The sequence below is a fragment of the Alligator mississippiensis genome, chromosome 3 (genome assembly GCF_030867095.1).
Source record: "Alligator mississippiensis isolate rAllMis1 chromosome 3, rAllMis1, whole genome shotgun sequence".
In the NCBI taxonomy this organism is placed as follows: Eukaryota; Metazoa; Chordata; order Crocodylia; family Alligatoridae; genus Alligator; species Alligator mississippiensis.
The window spans coordinates 220,029,107-220,054,741 of NC_081826.1; the positions used below are offsets into that span (position 1 = coordinate 220,029,107).

General features: G+C 41.7%; 1 long non-coding RNA gene across 2 annotated transcripts in view; it reads right to left on the reverse strand.

Moving 5' to 3' along the window:
* Window positions 1-4,806: 4,806 nt before the first annotated feature.
* The window catches only part of LOC132249553 (uncharacterized), a 36,242-nt gene continuing 15,413 nt past the window's right edge, over window positions 4,807-25,635 (reverse strand). Inside the window, exons 4-7 of one of the 2 annotated variants that reach the window (XR_009461042.1) lie at window positions 20,335-20,460; window positions 17,087-17,251; window positions 13,731-13,818; window positions 7,941-13,484 (exon numbers count right to left, since the gene is read on the reverse strand). This is a non-coding gene — a long non-coding RNA (uncharacterized LOC132249553). Of the gene's footprint in view, window positions 5,828-7,940; window positions 13,485-13,730; window positions 13,819-17,086; window positions 17,252-20,334; window positions 20,461-25,635 lie in introns of those variants that run through there. The other variant, XR_009461043.1, reaches the window with a different exon arrangement.

The following is a 25,635-nucleotide window of genomic DNA, read 5'->3' on the forward strand; positions in this document are numbered from 1 at the left end:
TCCACAACTGCCTCGCTGTGCAATTTAGAATGAGGGATTTTCTCTCTGCTCTAATGCTCCTGCCTGAGCCTTCTAGCATTCCATAATTTGCTATTTACAAATAAATACATTAATGTAGCTATATTACTCATCTATAATTGATTGAGTACAAAATTCTGGGTTATTTTTGGTGAAAATAGGGTCTTGGGTCTTGGTTCAGGAACCAATCCTTCATTTATAACATTGTTTCTTATGGGAAAATTGGTTCCAAGTTACAACGTTTTGATTTAAGATGTGGTTTTCAGAAACCAATTGTGTTGTAAGTCTGAGGGCCACCTGTATTTGGCAGATGCTATTCCTAGTTCTCATACATCTGACAGATGCCCTTCATTTAAGAAATACCCTCACAAAGGTAAAATACTGAGTACTAAAAGGACTCTAATCTAGCACTGAAGGACATAATAAGAACAAATGGCTGGTAGCTGAAAATAGACAAACTGAAATTAAAAACAAGGTATGTGTTTTAGTGATGATGGATAAACAACTAAGGAAGAAACTATGGGAAGTGATGCTATGGGAGGGTCCTCCCTTCATTTCTTGAAATCTTCCAAATAAATCTTCCTATCATTTTGAAAGATATACTTTAGTCATGCAAGTTATTGGGCTCATTATAAATGTAACTGGATGAAATCCTGTAGGCCATGCTAGGTCAGACTACATGATATGTTGATTCTATCTATAGATACAAAATCTAAGAGTAATGTAATTCCTCAAAAGTGGCCCACATAAGAAGTTAAATTATCATATTTTCTCACATATAAAAACACACCTCTCCCCCTCCTGCCCCCCAATTCCAGTTTTTGGAAACTGGAGTACACATAATATGTGAGGAAATACGGTAACCGCAGTTTCTGCTATTTATGGGGTAAAAGTGAAAGTAAAGTGTGGATTGGAACCACAAATGAGAAGGCTTGGCTCCCTAGCTGCTGACACTCAGTTACTGACTACAATAAAAGATGTTTTTTCTTTATTGTGCCTTTCAAAAACAGGATGCATACTTTATTTTGAGGTCCATTGTATGTGAGAAAAAATAGAATACCTCCACCCTCAGTTTTTGGAATATTCAATCAAAAGTTTTTCTGATATTTCTTTCTTATGCCCTCTTACCTCCTATTTCTTCACAACTGCTCCTCAAGACAGATTTACCAGTAGAGCAGAAGCAGCTCACTGCCACTTGACAAGGTCTGTCTTTTAGCACTGTACTTGTCTGTCTCTTTCTGAGCAGGTAGGAGAATAAATGAACTGGAAGTAAGGTCAGTGAAAGAACTCATTTTAATTTCTTTCTTAAAGATGATATTTAGTCTACATCTTGACTTTCTACACATCCAAAAAGAACATGGTTATACTTAAAGTAATTTATCTTATATTTCTGCCCTAAACCCAAATATCATTAGGAAAATAGCTGCATGTATTGGATATGAAATGGGATTTAAAGCCTATCTGCACTGGACCAAAAAATGGAGAAAGAGGGTCTTAAGTCTTCCTTCAGGGGGTTCCAAAATGCTTGAAGTTCTCCAATATGCTGTCTGTGCAGGGATCAAAATAAACATATGCCAAACATGCAAAGCATCCACTAAGACCTCTCCTGGGGATATCAAAGTACATTCTGTAAAGGATTCATCAAAATCTTAGGCTGAGAAGCATAGAGCTTTGTACTATGAGATTTATGATACAGCCACTTACAAGATTGGCAGTCCCTTCAAGTAATAAATGTTGAGCTCACTGTCTCCTTTTCTTTTGGTCTTCCTCCTCTTTCCTTTTTCTATTGACTCATCCTTTTTTCTTTGTAGAATACTGGAATCTTTCCCCACTCCACATTACATTTTTTCCACTTTGCACTAATTTTTCCTTCTCCTCTTATACATTTTCCCCAAGTTATTTTCTATTTATCTACCTTCTTTTTCAATGCTCTTCCCTGTTTTTATCACTAACTCTTTTCTCCTACCCTAAATTTCTCTTTTATTCTCTTTCTGCCATGGCCATTTAGTCTCTTCCTCCTTTTTTCACTGCCTGGCCACATCCACCACAGGGGGTACAAACTGGTCCTGCTGACAGCGAGCCCGCCAACCTGTATACAAGAAAATGTGGCATTTAATGTCTCTACCCTCATTTTTGTAGTGTTCAGGAGTTTTTTAGTATTTCTTCCTTATATTATAAAACAGCCCCTCTACCTCAAACAATCTTTCTCAAGCAACAGACTAGCTAACTCCCATTCTCATTGAGGTACCAGGTTTTGCAATGGACCCAAATGCATGCTGTGTCCCCACATCAATACAGACCACATCATCACCAGACCAAATAACAATGAGTACAACATACAATACTTATTCACCTGCCATTACTTTCTTATAATGCCCATCTGCTGTCTACATTGGACTGACAAGACAATCCTTACATGTAAGAATGAATGAGAACTGATCTGACATCAGCTTCAGAAAGACAGAAAGGCCTATGAAAGAACACTTTAACCTCCCTGGACACTCTACTGCCAAGTATGGTTTAAACAGGGACTACCTGCATTAGTTTTCTGTCATCCCTTTGTTCCTGTGGGCTCTTCTATGCCTCTCCCAGCACTGCCTCCCTCTCCCCTTCCTCTGTCTCCTCTTTTCCCATTCAAATCACTCTCACTCCACTTTATACACTGCCCTATGCTCTCCTTTCACAGCATCTGAAGAAGTGAGCTCAAGTTCACAAAAACTTATTCTCTCTATATATCTTATTTAGTTAGTCTTTAAGGTGCATATATACCCTTCCTTCTGCTTGACTTCAGGCTAACACAGCTAACTACCTCTTCCATCCACCACTCACACTCTGCCAAAAGCACTTGTGCCCTCACTCACTTATTCGAACTACATATGCATACTTAGTATCTGATGAAGTAAGGTCTTGCTCACAAAAGTTTGTGTGTCTCTGATTCAGTTAGTTGACAAGGTACAGCTCTATCCTGCCTTCTACCTCCTCTCCTATGAGGGAGCTGGGAAATGAGGAGCCCATGAGAAGCTGCAGGGGAACCACCTTTTCCCAAAGCTTGGCTTCAGAAGATCAAAGGGCTAAGAGAACTTCAGGAGACTGTCCTTACATTACGTTATTTTAGCAGCTGCAGGAGAGGGCAAGTTTTGCTGACAATGCTCTGTTAAAACCACCTGTGGCAAAGAGGCTGAAGTCACAGTAACAGCATAGTGGTGACAGGGTTCTTGCCTGTTTTCTTCTCTGATGATGCTTCTCCCACCACCCAATGGTATCTGCTCTCCCATCCCTTTCTACTGTCTTTTCCAGGCCTCCTCTGTTGTTGTATTAAGCTAGGCTGCTTGTCTTATTTTCTATAAGCTTGGAGGATTTCCACCGGTCTCTCTTGCCTTTAAAGGATGCAAGCACGCATTAACAAAGACCGGGGCACTGGAATTTCCTTGTCCAGAATGCCATTTTCCCATTGTGGACTCTGAAACATTCTGGGAAAATAAGAGGCCAAGAAAATTCAGATCAGGAGCCATTTCAACTCCTACATAAATAGAGAGAAATCACAAAGCCAAAGAAACAGGCTGAAGCCATGAATGCATTTGAATAAATATAGTTAGTCATGTTAGTATGAAGTCAAGGTAGAAGGCAATTGATGGTCAAGAAGCAAAGCAATCTCTTTTCCCCACTTATTTCATTTCCTTCAACTCCTTCAATACAGTGACCTTCCTCCATCTCTCCAGGGTCCATCAGCATTATTAGTAACTTGGCTGTGACGTGAAATGTTCTTGTGCCTAGGAGTGAATATAAGAACATAGACATGCCATACTGGGTCTAACCAATGGACCATCTAGCCCAGTATACTGTCTCTGACAGTGGGAAAAATGAATGCTATACAGGGAGAGCATCAAATTAGATATCTGTGATCTATCGCCTATTCAGTACCCTCCCTGGCATCCCCCAGAGAACTAACAAAGTTCTTTCAAAGACATAAAACAAAACACATTAATGCACTCATTTTCCATATACTGTTTGTAATCTTTCTCTCTCTTTGTCTTTCTTCAGGGGTTAAAGGGAAGGTGAGGATGTGAGGGCAGGACTGATTGTTTTTACAAATATTTTCCTGCAAGGGGTTGCCAGGAGCTGCAGGAGGGAAGCACAAATAGTAATAATGAAAAAAGGAGAAAGGACTTAGAATAATATTTTATTTCACTTTGCTGGGGGTTGTTTTTTTTCAATCTGGGCTGCTGACTGCATGTCTCTGTGGGCCCATCAGCATCTGGTACCTGTAGCACTGCCTGCATATTCTAGGTAGGAGTCGATTAATGTTCATCATCATGAATTATTTACAAGCTGTGTATCTCTGTCTTCTCGGTTATATTTAACTTCATCCTATGGAACTGATTGTTGAATAGTACTAATAAAACATAAACTAATTCTCATCTGTGTCAGGCAAGGTGGTATCTGAATTATTTGGGAATTTGTGGGAGTACTAAGAGATAGAGTGGCAACAAGTTATCAGTGAGAGACACATGTGCACACAGTCAGCTAGTTATGATGAAAAGTCTTACAGAATACAGGCAAAGTCTTACTTCCACAGAAGCAAAACTCAAGACTAAATTAAAGCAAATGATATGCCTATTGATAGCAGTGAGCATGACTGCTTTGCACTGCCACTAACAACCCTCTGGTCTTTTCCCCACAGAATGTCTGGAAAGAAGTTTTATTTGATTTCTAGTTCATCTGTGAGCAAGAAGTCGCCATCATCATATTCCTAAATATAGACAGATGATTTCATATCATGCTGTAAGTCAGGAGTAAGAAAATCCCAAAGCTAAGAAGCTTCAAAACTATATCTAGGTGGATACAAATCCTCAGAAAGCTGACACTATAAATATACTGTATGTTTTACACTACATCAGTAGGAATACATTAATTTGATCTGAATTGGTTTCATGCCATAAGATTTACATTGGTTGCCGTTTAAAATATCTTAAATAATAACCAGGTGAGTTCATCTTGACAAAGGACAACTTGTTGCAACTTTAAAACTGGCTATATGGGCTTAGAAAGCGTAATTTACTGTGGGTTATTGTGCTTCTGAAAATACTACAAGATGGTTTCTCATCATTTATCACTAACTTTCATGCCATGGCTATATTGTATTATTTTATCTTTCTATTTAATGCTTTGATTGGGTTGCATGGTGATGTAACAAAAACTAAAACAAGGCTTTGTGGGTTATTATTTTAAAGGACATTGCATGGTCAAGTACTTTAAAAAAGGTTTTATTTTATATCCCTCCTAGGAACTTGAAAATCAAATCTTTTTCTTTATTGTTTTTTACCCTTATGGCAAATGCAGCATTTGCTTGTTTCTTTTGTTTTGTTGTGTTACTGAAGAAATTTGAAATGTAGAACAGGGTCTTTTTTGCCGTGCCTTCATTTTAAACTGAGCAGTATTTCTAGAACAAATATACTGACAGTGGTTCTTTCTTGGGCAGCTGCCAACTGTAAATATGTTCTGAGTTGTTTACATTTTCATCCCAAGCAGTTTAAAAAATTGGTGTTGGCTTTTGTGCTATGTTAAAATCCTTTCACCCAGAAGACTGCTATTCAGGATGCTTAAACTTTATTGATAAACTACAATGATTGACTTTAGTTCTGTGACTGCTGGGGACATTGCATAAAAGTGTGTTCACCTTATCCTTGATGGGAGATTGCTTTGAATTTCTTGTTCTTCAAAATCTGTCTTCTTCACTGTCTCACCTTGTTCTCCCATGGTTATTGCTATCTCCTTGCAGTTGGGAAATGTGAGTTTGTACATCAGCAGGCTGAGGAAGGAAAGGAGCTTTGGTGAATACTCTTACTACTCACATACTGAACACAAAGGGCAAACCCGACTCTCCTTTTCTTATGAGGAACAAAACATTTTGTCCAGGATGATATGGCACATTTTGTATTGAACAAAACAAATTGGGGAGGGTAAATTGTGACAAGAAAAACTAGAAAAAAGTGGAGTTACTTGGAAACTCCCCTCATTTTTTGTATTTTGGTTCACTGATGATCTGAAAAAAATCAATTATTTACACAGTTATTCAGTTCTGAATGGCAAAACAGTCTTTTTGAGTTTCCCTGTCTTCTGCTAGTATGTAAGAGCTACAAGTGGCCTTCCTGCCATTATACATAAGAGCATACTAATCACTGCTTCCTTATATTAAGTTTACACACAGCAAAACATGCAGCTTTTGGCAGTACTGTGTACTCCCAAGCAATGGGTGAATACTATTTATATTACAGAACACATGGGCAAAAATCTATTTTATTCCAAAAAGGGAAATCTATTTTAATGGTCGTTAAGCCCTAGAACCCAATTAGTTATTCTGCGTCCTATTGTCTAAAGAGAAGAATACCAAAATGCCACACTTCTGTATTCCACAAATAAAGGGGGATAACAAAGGCTTCTACATAAAATGCAACTTCAGATTGAAGAGCTGGATTTTGTTTGTATTGCTCAATGAGGAGGAAAGGAGACAACATACATTCTTGCTGTAGAAGAAAAACCTACTTGTGACTCATACATGGGAGAATTTTTTCCAAGAACAGTTCATCCTTGCAAAAAAATGTTTCTCAGGTACTGTTGCCAAGGCTTATCTGCTCTTTAAAGCAATATTGTCAGATTAGAGATGGTGGGCCATATCCTCAGCCTGGTAAACTGATGTAGCTCCAGTGAAATTATGGGAGCTATGCCAGTCTACATCAGCAAGGATTTGGCTCAATATTTAAAATTATTATATTGTGTTATTGGTACCAAGTTAGAGTTTTACATTATTTCCAGTTTTCATTATATAATTTCCTTTCACTGCTATTCACATTCGCCATTCCATCTTTGACAGTCAAATTGTTTCAGTCTAGTTCTTACATACTTATAGATTTTTGACTGAAAAGGGGGCAGGGCAATTTTTGTACACAGACCACTATTTTGACTGAAATCAACAATTTACATTCATATTAGTGCACAGTGTTCTATCAAGTTCCTCCCACATAAGTAGATACAAGTATTTGTTTTAAACAGGGGTATACAACTCACAGACCCTGTGGGCCAAATCCAGCTGATGGGTTTCTTATGGGACAGATGACACATCTCTGGCAGCAGAGCAGTGGCTTGTAGGTATGTCAACTGGAGCAGTTACATTGGTATAGCTCTGGAACCAGTGGACTGAACACTGCCATTACTTGCCCCACTCTTTCCTTTGCTGCTGATTCTGATTACCAATGACTGAAGTCCCTGAATTCAGAAGCCAACAAAGAGAAGAGAAGGGGCAAGCTGCAGGAGTGCTCACCTCTAGGTTCACATAAATACAACCAAAACAACAAACCCTGTGGGCCACAATTTAACCCCTCCCACACCATATGTGGCCAAAGGGCTGATAGGTAGATAGCTTTGGTTTAAAAACTGCTCTGTAGTTCTCTTTTCTTAATCACTTCTGAAGAGTGGGTGCATCTACACATGTGCTTTAATGCAGAGTTGACTAATTAGCTCCGCAGTAAAACGTCACAATCTACATGTGTACTGGTATTAGGGTATAGTAAACTAATTAACTGCTGTAAGATAGTACTGTTGGAGACAGTACTATCTTAAGGTGGAGTCATTAAGTGCGACCAATGCACATATAAATAGTGACTGCTGGGTACAAATTGCATCCGGTTAGCCCAGCCCCTGGACCATGAGCTCCTGCCAATCCTTCCGCCACCTGACATCATCACTTGGAGCCCAGAACTGACCTCCTGTACTCTGTACTCTGAGAGCTGCTCTAATTAAAGTGCCCGCAGCATCTGTGCATCAGTGTTTCTGTACTTCACAATGGCAGCAGGGTCGCTTTAACTAAAGCTTGTTGAATGAGCTTTAGTTAAAGCGCCTCCTGTTGCCATTTTGAAGCATGGGGATGCTGATACATGAGATGCAGAGGCTGCTGGAGGTGTGCTAATTAGCAAGCTACAGCAGACTTGATTAATCTGCTGGAGCATGCTAATTACTTGATTAATCAACTGTGCTCTGACACGCTGTAAATGTGCATCAGAACAGCTTCCCCGCACATATACAGGCAACTCTAGAGGGCTACACACTGCTGCAAACCCACATGCTCTCTTGAGAAAGTCAGATATCCCACTCAGTAGATAGCAATATACTCTGCATGTACAGTATAGGAAATCCAACCAAGATACAACATAATTAAAGAGTTAGTGTTCATACACTAATATTATCAATAACGTCAATAAATTAAAAAAATATTCAAATTATGACAGTGTTAATGGTAGCAGGTACCATGGCTTGCTGTGGCAGAGCACCTTTGGTGCCTGCCACTTTAACGGCTTAGACAAAGCAGCAGAGCAGCCTGCAAGTGGTTGCAGTCTAAATCAGGGGTCACATGGCCATCAGGAGGTCGCCTGATTGGGGAAGAGGGCTCATCTGCTGGCAGTATGAGCAGTCCTGAGCAGGGGAGCCAGAGGTTTGCAGCAAGCAGCTGGAGGGGGAACATCACCTGGCTGGAGCTGTTGCTAACATAACATCCTTGGAGGTACAGGGCAGACACTATGGGGATGGCAGGAGGTTCCTGGTCTGGGGCATGATGTAAAATTATACCCTGCTAGGACAGGATGGTGTGGTGGGGCTGCCTGTGGTGGGGTGGTCCCCAGGAAATGCCACACCAGTTGCCTCCCTAGTGAAAGGTGAGTATGGGATGCCTTATAGCCCCAGCCCTCATAGCCTGGTGGGTAACATGGCAGTAGGGACAGGAAGGGGACCAGGCACATCTATGGACACCTGAGCCCCATTGGGTGTAAGACTTCAAGACCCCAGTGAAGGGGGACCAAGTAGTGGCCCCATCAAGTAAGTGAAAGAGTGGCACAGAGAGGGACTAGAAGCTGAGTTTGGCCCATTGTGGGGCAGAAGGCCAACAGCCACGTGGAGTATGGTCTGTGTGAGGGCAGCCTGAAGGGCTGTGTGTGAGCTGTCTATAGTGTGTGACCAAGGAAGCCTGAAGGGCCATGTAGAGTAGGATCCAATGGGGACCTGAAGGGCTGCGCAGACTAGGACAGGATGAGTAAGGCCCAGTGAGGGGCAGAATGATTGAGGCCCAGGAGCGGGCAGTGTGTTTGAGGCTTTGTGAAGCGCAGCATGCTAGAGGCCCAGCAAGGGGCAGAGTTTGGCCCGGTCACAAGCTGTAGTTGTCACCAACTTGGGATACCCTCTGTGAGGCATGGGACATGGTATAGGGAAGGTCGGAGCTGTGGCATCAGGGCATAAAATGGGCAGCCTCCCGCATGGTTATATCTTTTTTTTATACATCAAGTCATGGCAGGTGGACAGGGCAGACTGCCCTAGACAGGTGGGCAGGTCAACGATGAGACCCAGCCCTGAAATGGCACCCGTCACACTTGTTTAGACCTTAGAAGTTCAGAATTGTAGCTGGAGGACCTAACTGGCACTGTTCAAGAGAATGGCACTATGTCCACCTTTCACATTTTCTCTTCAGTTCAAAGATGGAGTTCCATTTCCTTCATCTAGGAGTCAAGTCAGTCAAAGCTCAATACAACTTTAAGACCAATAAAAATAGATTATTTATTGGCAACTATCAAAAAGTTGGTTTAATGTTAGAGCATGGAACAAGAAGTACTTTCAAGTTGCCTCACTATTTTGAAGCTATTCCTTTCAAAATCAGCTCTTTCATCTGTCAGCTACTTCTTGGAGACATGTATCTTTATAAATGTGCCATGAGTTTATTTATAGGTAGTTTTAATATGTAAAAGATAATACATTTCAACATATGTTAAAATAAAAATTTCAAAATATGTATGGGTAAGACTTTATCCATTGGAATACTGGGTAATTATTAAATGAAAAATCATAAGTATAGGACACATTTTTTTTTTGGTTGAATGTCCCATCTTGGAACAAATCAAGTTGACAGTGAAATCTATAAAAAAACTTATTAAACAAATCCTTGTGTATGATTGCCTCAGAGTATCCAGAAACACATCCAGTAAAACTGTAAATGTATTAAAAGACTACCTACATTAAGTAATCAATTCATGTTGGCCCCCTGAGGGATTAGCTAAGATTTTACTGTACTTATTTTCTTACAGGCATTGAATTATGATAAAAGAAAAAGTTTCTCCCCAATTAATGCTTTTTCAAGAATTACATCACATTTTGTCCATTTCAAACATGTCCTTGTCCAGCTGGCTAAACAAAAAGATGTTGCATACATTTTACCAAACTTTCCCCCCCCCTGTTGTTAAAGATTAAGGCAATACCTGTTGCCAACTCCCATTAGTATTAAAACAAATATTAATTATGAATATTTACAGATGATGCTATTGATGTTCACTGAACCCTATAGGAATAAAGAAACAATCCCTGAACTAATTCAATTGCAATCTAGTTTGAAGAAGATAGGACATTTGTATGTACACATTTAATTGCGTTACATAGAAGTCTCATGACAAAAAGGTAAACTGGACAGGCTGATCACATTTGTCACAATGAAACAAGACTTAAGATTCAATATATCAATGTGCTTTCTTACTGATGCAGTCTAAACGTGCAAAGGTAATTAGTGAAGTAGCACAACTGCTCACAAAAAGACAATACAAGCATCAAAACAAGCATAGGCCACAAGAGCCCTACTAGACCTTTGGGTCTTAAAATACAATAAAGAAAGAAGGCTCAGGATTCTATATTAATTTTTATACACAAAATAGAACCATTGTGAAGTCAATCTTTTTCCTGGTGTGACTGCCTTTCCTCATGCATGGACATATTGTTCTTTGACCCTGTAATATATAAAAACTGCTGAAAAATAAATTGACAGTAAAAAGGAAAGATTTACCATGCATCCCTCTAATCCTCATTAAGTCAGATTCTGCTCTTACATACATTAGCACAACTCCATTCAAGCAAATTCTGCTTTCAATTACATGATGTCATTGACTTGAATGGGGCTACACTAGTGTAAAGTGAAAACAGAATGTGTCCTGTTGGCTAAGTATAGACAGTCAAAAAGCCCCAGAAGGAATTGATCCAACCATCACAGGTTTCTCTAAGCTGTATAGATTGAACCGATAATGAACAGAACTCATGTTCGTTCTCTTGTTCAGAAAGACAGAAAGATGCCTGCACTGTTTGGGGCCAAAAGGCAGGGGGCACTCTGCCACACCTCCCAGAGAGCACCTAAGAGCAGCTGAGTAGGGACCATTTCTCACAGGCTGCCTGGTACATGCCCCTATCCCCCTGCTGTCTCCTCCCCTTGAGCTGGGGTTTTCCCAGCTAGGGGTGGCCCTGAGCTGCCAGGGGTTTCCCCTGCCCCTGTTTCAGCCCTTTTACCCCAATCTCCATGGCCTGTACATGCCCAGCTGGGCTGGCTCCACAGCCCTGCACCTTGTATCTACAGGGGGAGGGGGAAATGAAGCCCACCACAGTGGTCTGGAGCTGAGATAGTGACAGGAGAAACCTCCCCCACATGGTCCAGCCCCTCCCCCCATGCTGGGAAGAACCCAGTCGGGGGGGGGGGGAAGAAGCACTGAGACAGTGGTGGGGGAACATCCCCTCCCCCCAGCATGGACTCTATGCAGCTAGAAAGACTCCAACTGGGGGGGGGTGCTGAGATAGGACAGGGGGCTTCATTCCCCACTCCCCTGTGCAGGTCAGAGGCAGAGACTCACAGGGGTAAGGGAAGTGCAGCTGGCTGGTTGGGGTGGTGAAAATCCCCCATGGTACAGGGCCTCCCCCAGCTGGGCAGACCCATGCTTTGGGGTGGGGGGGAGCCTGCGGTTGAGGCTCAGGGCTTTGTTCCCCTGAATCCCCCCTGCTGGGTTGACAGGCACAGGCAAGACACAGGGCTAGGGAGCACAGACTTTGCTGCCTCAGCTCTGTGACAGCCCAGGGATGGGCCAACTTGGCATGCCTGGAGCAGAGCACTGGCTGAGGCTAGCCCACCTGTCCTGTGAGGAGGGGTTAGCAGGCTCTGCAAAGCATCCTGGGATGCCAGAGGTCTGTGACCTAACTTGAATCGGGAGGGGATCTGGAACAGAAGTTCTATAGACCAGTCTAATCTAAACTGCTTAAATTTGATACTCCATCCATCCATGTCTATCTTAAATTGGGTTCGGCCACTTTGAAACTGGTCTATGGGTGCAGACAGAAGCACAGCTCTTAGCTGTAACTCAGAACAATTTTTGCAAAGTGTTCTGAGTTACAAGTTACCCCAGACCAAACAGAAGCTCACTGTTGGTTCCAGGGTGGAGGGCAATCTAGCTGTGGGCTGGGATCCTGCAGCCAGGTTCCCATAGCAAAGGCCATGGCTCTTTGCCAGTGCTCACTGTTTTCAGAATGGGAGTGGGGAAAGGCAGCAGAAAGAGCTCATTCTTGGGGCTCCCCAGCTGGTGCTGAAGTGTAGGATGGGTGAATTGGAGCCCCCCCCCCCACCTTGGGGGAGAGGGGCTACAATATACCTGCCTACTCTCCAGGGGGGCTGAAAACCCCCCAGGCTGACCTCCCTCTTTCCCTCCGCCCATTCTGAAAACAATGACAGGCTGGAAGCTCCACAGACACAAGTTATACAAAACAGCACATTTCACAACATCTTTATCTGATACCTCATGTAATGAGGGGTCAGATTTTCACTGAATCAGCCATTTTTAAGCTGTTTGCAGCCGTGCACTTGTGTTTGGCCACTTTTTGTGGCCGGATCAGGCAAAAATTGTCATTTCTGTCTGTACTCTATGTGCATTGAACTTCTGTTCTGTTATAGGTTTAGACTGGTTTCCAATCACTTATACCAGTTTATGTGTAATTTCTGTCCCTAGCCATTGTGTGTTGATCTTAAAATGGAGTATATCATCTAGTGCTGCTAGAGTTGTTAAACTGCATATGGTGTCCCACCTTATAAGTATTCCAGAAATGGCAGCTCCCCATATCATTCTGATGTTTGTAAAATATGCTACATAAATTGATACTCCTTAGTTACACCAAGTATAAATTCAGCCTCTTATATTTCTTAAAGTCACGGTTTCAATCTTCCCCTAGTAACACGAATGAGAGAGAGAGAGAGAGAGGGATGGTTATGTGACTAACCCACCAGCTGGGGCTCAGGAATTCTGGGTTTTCTTCCTGGATAGCTTTCCTGTATGATGTTGAGCAAGATATTCCCTAACCACAAGTGTGACCCCTGCAAATGGCTTAAGTGCAGGAGACTGACAATTGTGCCTCTGTTTTCCCCATGTGTGCAAAAAGAACAATATGGAATACTGCGAGATTACTTTTTCTTTGCAAAGTGTCAGAGATCCCCAATTGGAAGGTAGTTAAAAAAGCTCATTTTAATTATATTCCCTGGTATAAGGATACTCATGGAAAACTTTTCTTTTTCAGTATCTCTCTCCAATCTTCCAAAGAGTATTATGGAAACCTGTAGATCCCACATGGCGTGACAACTGAAGAGAAAGGAAATATACAGAGAGGAAAATAAATAACTCATTCACAGCAGTTTTGTTGTGTAAACAGAGAAAACCACAACCAGATGTCAGAGAATTTGTTTGTATGTATGTATATGTAGTGAGAGGGGTAAAATGAAAATATTCACATTCCTGAGATTACAAAACACTGCAGACCACCATTGTGAGCAATACTTTTCTATAGCATAAGTAGAGGGATTTAATAAAAGCAGAACCTAAACTTACATAATGAGCACCTGTCTGTTATTTATTCTTCCAATTTATATTTAAGGCATATATCCACTTCTCTTCTAAGGTGCCAAATCTGGAAGAACTTTAAAAGATAAAATAAAGGGTCAATTTAAAAGAGCTGTATAACATTTTGGATATCGAATATAATTTATGGTGTCAGTGCTTGGCTAAAAACAAGTAATTTGTTTTGGATGTGGGTGTTTAAAATGTATCTTATTTGAATTTGTGGTACAGTATATTATAAAAGAATCTCCCTCTGTTTAAAATGAATTATACATATTTTAAAGAAAGGAATTTTCAAGGCAAATATATATTTTAAAACAATTTTTGAGCTCTTGGGACTAGTATCTTCCCATAACAACTACCTAGTACTTATCATTGTTTGGGCTTTGCACAAATTATGAGCAACAACATGCTTTGTACCATCAGGGAGAGAAAGTATCAGTTGATTATTGGGAAATTAGTGGAAGCTAAAATTATATATATATAGCACATGCATATTGTATGGTTATAATTAATACTTACATTAATTACATGCAATCAACTGAGAAATAATGATAACATTATTCAACTACTTGTTGAATCATATTAATTCATTTAAGAAGTATGGTAGTGCATACAAAGGCAAAAATGTCAAAGCTGTGGGAGCACCAAGAGTCTGCTCACTTTCCAGAGATGGTCCCTAATGATCAAGGCAAGGAGGGGGTGCTTGCCTTGTGCATGTTGTACCCAAATCTACAGTAGAAAGATAAGAAGAGTTTTCAAAGCTGTCAATATTTCAACCTTTGCCAGTACTACAGATACTATATTTTCTTTTATAAGGAGCCTCCATATTCAACATCATGACTTCACACCCTTGTTGGGACCTCAGACTCTCTAGCTTCCACCTCTTTCTCTAGCTGGGTCCTTGAGTCTAGGCCCACTTCACTGGACCCGACTCCTGGGTTCCAGCCTTCATCTTGCCTTTCTTGGGTGATGGGCCCCTAGCCCTGTTTCCACCCTTCTCAGGTGCTGGATCTTCTCTGGCCTCTTTTCTGCCTTCTCTGGCCTCTCTGGGGCTCTTGTTAGCCCTGTCCTTGCCCCTCCTGGGCTGTGGGGTCCTGGCCCCTGGCTTGGCCCTCCTAGCAGTCTTAAGCCTCATGTGCCTTGATGGCACTACTGAGATCTCTTAACCTCTCCTACAGTCCCATACCTGGTCCACCAGTTAAAGCCAACCAAAAACATAAGTGCATTGGCTGTAACTTAATTCTCTAAGCCTCCCAGGTATCTAATGAAATCACTATCCATACTGATTCTAATCCCCTGCCAGCCCTCAGCTTCTTACTTGCAGCTCACAGACATAACAGGATCTCGCTCACTCTCTCACCAACAGGAATCCTGTTGCAGAGCTTCTTCCTCTTCATACCACCAAAGCCCTCTTCATACCACCAGAGCCATACCACCAGAGCCCTGACCACTTCCAGTCAGATGATGCCCTGTGCCATCTGCAGATGCCCTCTAACAAGCTTTGCTTACTGGCCTGAATTTAGGGTACCCTATAGCAGCAGGCTGCAGTAGGTTTCTCCTGCCTCCACAGGTTACTCTACCGTTGTCATATGCTGTGCTATAGCACAATAGGCACTTCCCATTATGGGCTTTGGCTGGTTATTTCTTTACAGTTAACCCCATTCTTTGTCTGTCTGGGCTCTGTTTGCCCCTATTTTTCTTCTATAAGTAACAGGAGCTGCAGGTTCCCTGTTACACCATGAAATGAGCTGGGTATTTAAACCAAAAAAGGCATACTGTTTATAAGAAGCACTTTAAAATTACAGCCAGATAGGGCATTAGCTTGGTGCCATCTGGGGACAGCTGGCAAGGTTTTCTGAAACAAACATGGAAAAAATGAATTGTAATGAACTAAGATGGAAAACAAGGCCTACTTAGGGAACAGATTAACTAAAATAATTAAAAGAATATACAAAAAAAAGGCAGGGAGGGGGAAACAGAGTGATGAAAAAGAGAAGTCACTGGAGGTCTCTGAGTTGTATTGTTCATACACGTGTCTCCCTATGATGTGCTTGTGTCCTAGCAGTCTCACACAGAGCAACAAAAATGGTGAGGGGGCTGGGGACATGATTTATGAGGAAAGATTGAGGGAACTGGGTTCCTTCATTAACACTAGCAAACAGTCCCAGTACCACCAAACTGACTCAGCCAAACAGAAAGCAGCATAATCACCACCCAGGGGATCAAAGGTATGGGTAGAAAGTATACAGGAGGCTTTTGGCCACAGAATATGGAAAGGCATTAGGGAATCTGGACAGAGGCCTCCTCTGAAGCAGAACTGGCACTTTCTCTTGATGTCTTCTGCAAACAGATCTCTCTTTGGACGGCCTCAGTCTACAAACTGAATTCTCAATTTATGTCTGGTCTAGGGACCTGAGTCTAATAAAACAATCTGATTTGGTGTTCTGAAGGCCAGGAACTTGTTTATTTGGTGTTGAATGTACCACTGCCTAAGGAGAACTCTCCCATGTAGAAGGAAATAACAAAAGAAAAAAAGGCAAAACAAAATGTGTATATTTGAAAATATAAAGATGATAATAAATAACTATGTTAGAAACTTTAAAAGACCTTCAACCAGAGTTTTAGGCCTCAGACTGTGAGCCAACAGAGTTCTATTTTGAACTGATAATAGCTGGAGGGAATTTAAGAGTAGGAAGTGTGCACTTCTTTTAATCCTCACAGCACACAGCACAAGTAAAGGAAAGGCTACAATGTGTTCCCTACAGGGACAGCTTACACAAAGAATTTCCCATCTTGAACATTAGGATGCATGTATACCCACAGTGAGTATGTGAATATGGACAATCACCCAAAGGAGAAATATTTCGTTTAGAGACTTAACAAGCAAAACACATGAAATACAGGTAACAATGAAAACACATGACATTCCTTATAGGATAAAGACAAGCAGACTGCCCTACAGAATCATGTAATTCAAATACAAACCAAAGTTAAGTTTTGGGAAGTTAAATGAAGTACTGCATAAACATGAAAAACATTGTAAAAGCAAAGTAGAGAGAAATGCATGCATTTCCTCCAAGTGCACTTAAAAATGGCTTCCATCCTTTAGTAGCCATGGATAAAAGAATAATAAGGAACTGGAGTGCTCAATTTCTTCTGAACAGAATATAAACATATTAGATCATCCAAATTCATCCCATTTCTAGGGTTTCCCATGAGCATCAACTAAAGCAAATCTTAGCCTAACCTCAGCTTGATTTACGGGCCAATCTGTTTTAGACCCTCTTTTCCTACCCCCCCACTTCCCTCTGATATTTGAGTAGGAATAAAGATCCATAACTTACCAAAACGACCTCTGCCTTTCTATCTTGGATTCAAGCACTTGATATCAGGCTACCTCCTCGGAAGAGCTCACCTCTTGCTGATAGATTTTAGAGGCAGGGTGGGCAAAATGTGGCCCTGGGGCTGGATGCGGCCCGCCAGGCCATTCTATCCGGCCTGCGGGACCCCTAAAAAATTTAGAAAATTAATATTAACCTGCCCTGGGCTGCCTGTCATGCGGCCCTCAATGGCTTGCCAAAACTCAGTAAGCGGTCCTCTGCCCAAACTAATTGCCAGCCCCTGTTTTAGAGTATGCTGCAAGAGCAGACATATGAAGGCCAGACACCAAGTCATAGATAAATCTACTATGAAATACCAGAGTTATCTATAGACTCTGAGAAGGTGTACTTTAGAAGAAAATTATATGACCTTTATATCTCCCCCAGCATCTGCAAACCTCCAGGTGCTGTGCCTGCACTGCTGCTGCTCTGCTCTCTGTGCTTCCAGAGCCAGAGCTGAAATCACTGGAAGGAAGTTGCATGGGGTATGTTGGGGTAGGGGAAGACGATGGAGGGGCACAGATCTAGTCCATCAGTCATTATTAGAGGCACTCAATTCAAACAGAGTGATAATATGCTAATAAGGCATCTGATGAAGACAGCTTCAGCCCATGAAAACTTGTGCTCTCTCTCTCCCACACACACACACACACACACACACACACACAGATAGCTATAGACATAGACAGACAGATAGCAATAGACTAGGACCTCCTGAATTTGGGGCGGCTGCCCCCTAGTTTCACAGTCCAAGCATGACGCCAGTTGCCATGTTCATGGTGGTGTGTGGCAGTGTCCTCCCCCCTCCCCACCCCCCCCCAAATACTTCTGCTTGGCCAAGGGGCCCCAGAAGTCCCACTCCTCCCTGGAAATTGACAGATCCACCACGAAAATCTCCTTCCCTTTCCTTCCCCTTGTGCTTCAGAATGCCATGGTTTTCTGCCCTTTTCTGTTTTTGCAGCACTCTTTCCCTTCCTCTCTGCCCTACCCCACTTGCAGTTGACTTTGTGCAGTTTTGCAGTCCCTGTGCTTTTTCACAGGGACCAGGCTCTTTTCTAGAGACCTACCAATTTTGTGGTTTCTGCAAAAATCACATAGCAAATTCGGTAGATCGCTAGCTTGTACAGACAGATAGACAGATAATTTACTTTGGTTAGTCTATAAGATGCAAATCTACCCTGCCTTCTAATATATCTACCTCCAGGTAAGGGTACTTGCATTGTAGAGCTGGATTTGGGTATGTAACCAGCAATGGAGAATGTAAGTAGTCTGCCAAAACAGCTTCAACTTGATTTCTGCTGAATTTACAAACATGGGCAACCATTCCAGGAGAATAGGAAAAGAAATGACTGAAATGCACTCATTTATTCTAATGTAACCCATCTCACAAGAGGGTATGGGTGTGTGGCAGTGGTGACCCAGTTTCTCCTAAGAGTACCTAAGTTTAACAGGAGGGTACAAACAAGTTTGATTTATTTACACACACAAGTATCCAAACAGCAAGCTGTAATCCAACATGGAAACCTGTTAACACAATTACTCCTTTTAACAGGGCAACTTAAAACCCCGATTCTAAACAGTTTCACCCTCCTGGGTAAGAGTCTTCACCCTGTGCACAACCCAAGCTGCTCCAGATGGCACAAGGACTTCTTCTGCCCTACAATCACACTACACTAACTTCTGCAGCCTTTTCAGTACTACTTGCTTGGGTCCTGCTGGGATCTCCTTTGTGGGGAAGTCAATTCTTCTCCCAGGTGCACTCAGACCAGGCTCCTCCACAATCTCCCTGCAGCTCTTTCAATGGTTCAAGTAGCAAGGCCTGTCCCCTGCTCCAACCTAACTGACTCTGGGCAAAATGCCCCCCAAATTGCTGCTCCTCTTTCCCATTTCCCTTCCTGCTAGCCCTCAAAGCAGCCAGGGGATTGCAGTTCAACCTACTGTCCCCTGTTTTTCATTTTCCTAGGCTTTTTGTAGCCCCACCCAGTCCCTCTCCTATTGGCTCATGGCAACCAGATTCCCTGGGTCTGGTTTTCCTGGGCGTGGAGTGGCCCCATCCCTCTCTACTTAACCCTTTGCAACTTAGGGGTGGGGGCTACACTAACATGGGAGAATCAGATAGTAATTAATGGAGATACAAAAAATTGCTCCTTGCTTCAGGTTTTTGAGCAGAAATATGCTGTAATGAGGTATTTAGGGAACAAAGGCAACTTGAAACTAAGCACTGAATAGAACTTGTTGCAGTAGACAATAGTACCTTCTCTCTTCCTTCAAAAATCAGACCCTAAGGAAAAAGGCCTGACTTGTTAAAAGGATCCTGTTCATGCCCAAAGTTACTTCTAGGTACAGCACATGTCAATTGGTGCATTTGTGGAACAGGCACAAAATGAAAATACATTGTAGCTACTCAGAAAACTGTGCAGATGAAAAGGGAAGTGGGGACTAATATTGGGCAAGGAGTCATGGCCACAGTACATGTGCATATGTTTGTATGAGTGTCAGATCTTAAGTATGATGCTTTCAGATGTCAACTGAAGACAATTTTCACTCTATTGTGTTAGCCTCATGGCAACAGTTGCACACTCCTATTGTGCTGAGTCCAATGGGCCTCTCTACCTTCTACCCTTGCACTGAAGAGTGTCACTGGGTTGTGATACCAGAGCCAGCATTTTCTTCCCCCTAAAGAGAGCTATCAGAAGCCTTTTAAAACATCCTTACATAATATAAAACTGTGTATGTGTATGAATAAAACCTAGTTCTAAGTCTCAGTCAAAATTAATGTAGCCAAACAATTCCTGGAAAGCATCAGCATGAGGGTTTTTAGCAGGCTGGCTTCTCTGTTTTTTGGTAATTGTGGTGATAACCTCACGCAAGACTGATATTTTTCTCTCATCCAGGCAGCACTGGATCTTGTGTTTCAAGGACCATGAGAGAGATTAGGCATATACCTTTTCTATGGTTACCAGGTACCATGGACTAACTGCCTGAAAAATTTGTTCAGCAAGTAACCAAGACTGGGCAATGGAAAGTCTGTCAAAGATATGAATAATGTTCTTAGGAGACCTAATTCACGTATTTCAAAATGACATATTTTAATATTACCAGCTAAGACCAGAAGAGGGCAATGAGCACATATAATGTTGATGACTGTAAGACCCAAGTTACTGAAATGATATGATGATTGTCTTTTTAATCAAAGATCAGTATTTATTTACCTTATCCTCATCGTGATGTTCCCAACAAGCTGTGAGTCTGAGAGTGCATATTGCCACATGATACGTGACAGATCTCAGTTCTCTCAAAAATACATGTATGGGAAAGCAAAGGTATTCAGATGAATTCTGCAAACATAAAAAAAATTACAACTTGCTGTTCATAAGCTTCCTTTTGGGCTGGATAAAAGAATGTAGTTAACTGGACAGATTCCCAGAATTAATTCCACAGAAAGTTGTATGTTTAAAAACCTGCTTTAGAAGTAGGAGAACAGTTGCAAAGATCTTCTGTTTTAAGGACTGCTCTCACACCACTCCTACACAAACACACTTTCTCTGACTCATGTATGCACTTTAAAAATACTGTGTTTACTGCACCAAGGGCTCTCTCTCAGAGAGTTCACCTTTGAGTGAACTTAGGAGAAAAAACAATCTGTCCATTAACAAAATTAGGACAGTATTTGTTAGGTTTTTACCCAGAAAAGGAAGCTCAGTACCATTTGTGTTGCTTTTAGGTCTACTGCAGACATAAACAACAATAAATTGTCCTACCAGATTCAGGCATATAATTTTCTTTGTTTTCTTTTAAGAGGAAACTCCCTTTAGAGAGACAGGGTAACTTCTAATTTCAAAGACCTTGTAATACATAAAAAAGGGAAGGTTGCTTTGCTGGAAGCAAAAATAACCTTTCCCAAAAGCAATGGAATGAGTGCATCATTATCTTCAGGTGTAAACAAGTACAGAGGTTTAAATTCATAACTCACATTAGACTTTGAGGAGCTTTTTATGGCTGGAATGGAAATATATTTCATAAATGATCCTGTGTATTGGGAAAAACTGCGTATTTATATTTTATTTCCTGACATTTTTTCATGGTCTGGGGGTATTTGTTGGATTCTGATTTTGTCCTAAAGGTACTGGTTTAACATTTTATACACAAAAAAATCTAAAGCCCTTGTGAGGACCTCAGAATAATTTCTGTATCTATAGCGGTAAGCAAATACATATTGTCTGAAATACCTAACTAGCCTAATGGCTTACTCTAGTGATAGACTGCCCATTAATGGTGAATGTCCAGGGTGCCGCACTGCATTCGTGGCTTAAGAACTCAGAACTAAGCAACACCCGGGCAGCAGGCGATGGGCAGCTCAAAGAACAAGGAGGTGGCTGGCTATACCCTCTTCTGGAAGGGTATACAGGATGGAGAGCACCAACTTCATGGAATTGGCTTTGCCATTAAGAATGAACTCATAAACCAACTCAACAAATTCCCTACTGGACTTACCAAATGCCTCATGACTCTCTGCCTTTAACTGGCAGGGACCCAATATACTATTGTCACCACCACTGCCTTGATACCTCTGATGAAACCAAGGCGGAATTCTATGCCAACTTTGACTAACTCCTCTCTGCCAACTTTGACCAAGTCCTCTCTGATGTTTTGAAGGGAGACAGACTTATCCTGTTTGGCAATTTCAATGCCAGAGTCAGAAGGGATTTGAACCTCTGGAATGGAACCATCTGCAAGAAAGGAGTGGGAAAGGTCAACTCCAATGGCATCCTCCTCTTGACCAAATGCATGGAACATGGACTCACCATCACCAACCCCTTGTTCCAGTAGAAAAACAGACACAAGACATCATGGCAAAACCTGCAATCTAAGCACTGGCACTTGATTGACTACATCATTGTTTGTGCCCAGGACTGCAAAAATGTCAACATCATTCAAGCTATGCTAGGAGCTGACGATTACTGGACTGATCACTGACTCATCCACTCAGTTATGTTGTTCAAACTGCCTCCCAAATAACAGCTGAAGCAGAAGCAATACTGATGGAAGTTCAACATCAGATGACTCAAGGGCCCAATCTGGTGAGACCTCTTCCACCAGTGCTGGAATGAAAAACTGGCAAATTCCAATCAATAACAACAGGAGAATGTTAGCAGTGCTGGGGGTGCCTTCAAGTTCACCATCATCAGTGTCTGTGAAGAGACACTTGGATTCTGTACCAGGAAACATCAAGACTAGTTTGAAGAGAATGACTGGGAGATCCAAGAGTTGGTCAATTATAATTGCAAGGCCTTTTGTACTTTGCAGAATGAGATCAACCCCAACGAAAAGAAACTGAATCACCAGCAAGCCAAGGCAGAGGTTCAAAGGAGGATCTATGATATGAAGAATCAGATGGTGGGAAGACAAGGCAAAGGAGATTCAATATCTTGCTGACATCCATGATATGCTCAGTTTTTTTAGTCCCACCAAAACTATCTATGGCCTGAGTATTCAGGGACCAACCCCCTTGAGACCTAAGGATGGAGGAGACTTTATCAAGGAAAGGGGAGACATCAATGCCCCCTGAAAGGAGCATTTTGAAGGCCTTCTCAGTCGAGACAGTTATTGATGAGTATATTCTCTATTCCATCCCACAACACAGTCAGAGATGATCTTGGATTCCCTCCAACCCTTGACAACATGAGGAAAGCCATCAATCAGATGAAGAATGACAAGTCATCTGGAGCAGATGGAATTGCTGCCAAAATCTTCAAGCATGGCAAAAAGGAGCTCACATCACAGCTCCATGCCTTCATCTTAAGGATTTGGAATGATGAAGAAATCCCAGATGACCTCAAGGGTGCCATCAGAATCATGACAATCTTCAAGAAAGGATATAAGTTTGACTATGGAAACTACAGAGGGATGAACTTGCTGTCCACCAGAGGAAAGATTGTTTCATGAGCCCTTCTGAAACATCTCCTTCTGCTTGCTGAAGAGCTTCTCCCAGAATCTCAGTGTTTAGGGCATCAAAAGGCAAAACCAAGATGATCCTCACTGTTTGCCAGCTGCAGGAAAAATGCCAGAAACAACATAAATCCCTCTACATGGCCTTTTTTGATCTCACAAAAGCCTTTGACTCTGACAACAAAGAAGTGCTGTGGAGGATCCTCCTGAAGTATGGATGCCCACTGAAATTCATCACTGAAATATGTTTGCCTGTTCCATGACAGCATGCCAGTGGTGGTACTCAGTAATGGATCCCTTTGCAGCTAAGACACAGGTTATGCAAAGCTGCATCATCACTTCAACATTCTTCTTGATATTCATTACTATGATGCTACATCTTACCACGAACAAACTTCCAGTCAGAGCGGAGCTAAAACATAGAATGGATGATAAGCTGTTTAATCTCAGCCGACTCTGAACCAAAACCAAGACTACCCTGACTTCAGTCATCAAGCTCCCGTATGCTGATGATACTGTACACACTGTAGTGTGTGTTTACTTGAAAGCAGACTTTCAGGAAATCACTGACATCTTTACTGAGGCACACAAAAAAATGGGACTGATGCTTAAAATTCAGGAGACTAAGGTCTTCATGAACAAGCTCTTAATGAGCAGACCCCAGTTCCAGTAATTCAGATTTACAGTGCGACTCTGGAGAATATTGAGTACTTTCTGTACTTCAGCAACATCTCTCATAGAAGGCTGACATCACAAAGAAATCCCATATCACCTCAAATGTGCAAGTACAGCCTTTGGATGCCTGAGGAAATGCATGTTTGAGGATTGTGACATCAAATTTGAAACAAGCTCATAGTTTATCAAGCAGTCATGATCTTTGTCTTACTGTATGGAGCCGAGATGCGGACAACATACAGGAGACAACTCAAGTTGCTGGAGAAATACCATCAATGCTGCCTGCAAAAGATCCCTCAAATCTAGTGGGAAGACAAATGTACCAATGTTAGCGTCGTCTCACAATCACATATCACAAGCATTGAGACAATGATCATTTGACATCAACTTTGCTGGGCTGGCCAAGTCATCTGGATGTCTGCTCCATACTTCTGAAGTAAGTTTTATTCTCCCAGCTCAATCAAGGTGTATACTCAAGAGGAAGGCAGAGAAAGCTCTTTAAGATTTTCTCAAGGTCAACTTGAAAAAATGAAATATTGACATCAACTTGTGGGAGGCTATCACCCAGGACCACCCCAAATGGAGAAGAGTTTGTTGCAATACCTCATGACAACAGAAAAGTAGGAGACGGAAAAGCAGGAGTGGCAGAAACAGTGTGTTGTAGACCAAATCAGGATTCCAGAGCTGTTCACCCCAAAGAAAACACATGCCTGAGTTACCATAGAGCCAGTTGATCCCGGGTTGGCTTTGTTGGCCATTTTTGGACCTACAGATAAGACAATCATGGAAGACAATCATCCCTGGCTGCAAGGGATTGTCAATGATGATGATAAAACTGTCCACTAGATATTATGGTTCAACCTCAGTGATCAGAGTGCTTTCAAGAGTTCAAGTGGACTTAGCTTTCTTTTCTCAAGAATATTGTTGCTTTACAATACCTGCTGGTTATATAATAAATGCCGTAGGTGAGATATCTAACATTTTTTATTGTACAACAATGTTTTTATGTTGCAAGAACAATTACACAATCATTTTTAGCCTCTGGTTACTGACTTAAGTATTGCAGAAGACCAAACAAATTTTAAATAGTTATTTAAGAACTATTATTAATAGCAATTTATTTTTTAATAAATAAAATTATTACTTTTTATATTGTGCTATCAGTGGGCAAGGGCCTTTACAGAAAAAAAGTGGAGGCAAATTTCTGTCTGAAGTATGTTAGGATCTAAGGAGACAAAATGTAATCCCAGGATGTTCAGTGGGATATAACAACCAAGGGTGTTGATACATGTGCTCTGGGGTGGTAGTGGGGGAGGGGCAGGGGGCTTTATAATGGCTCCCGGACAGCTGGTCTAATTAAAAAGCCACAGAGTCACATATATTCATTGTCCTGTGTTTCAAAATGGCTGTGGGGTTCTTTAACTAAAGCTCATTTGATGAATTTTAGTTAAAGCACCCCTGCCATCCTTTTGAAATGTGGGATGCTGAATCCATGTGACATTGCAGGATGCCAGAGCATTCAAATTAGACACATTCTATTTAGAACATGTTGCAGTATGTGTATAGATACCCCAAGAGAGTTAATTCTACATTTCCAGGCCTCTTAGAAGTAATATGTTTTAAGGAAAAAAATCTGGAGGAGGTGAGAGCACAGAAGTATGTTAGACTAAGGGATGTTCCTGGTGCACAAACCTAGTTAGAAAACACGGAGTGGTGAGGATGGGAGTGGATAAAAACAGTGGTCAAGCTAACTAGTTTGGCTATTCTCTTCAGATGTGTTAAGTGTGTCTGCTGTGTTTTAATCTTCCCAGAAAGTCATGAGTGAAGGGAATGCATAAGTGAGCAGGTTTGCATCAAGGTTTCCTTTGACCAAGCAGGCACTTTTGCCA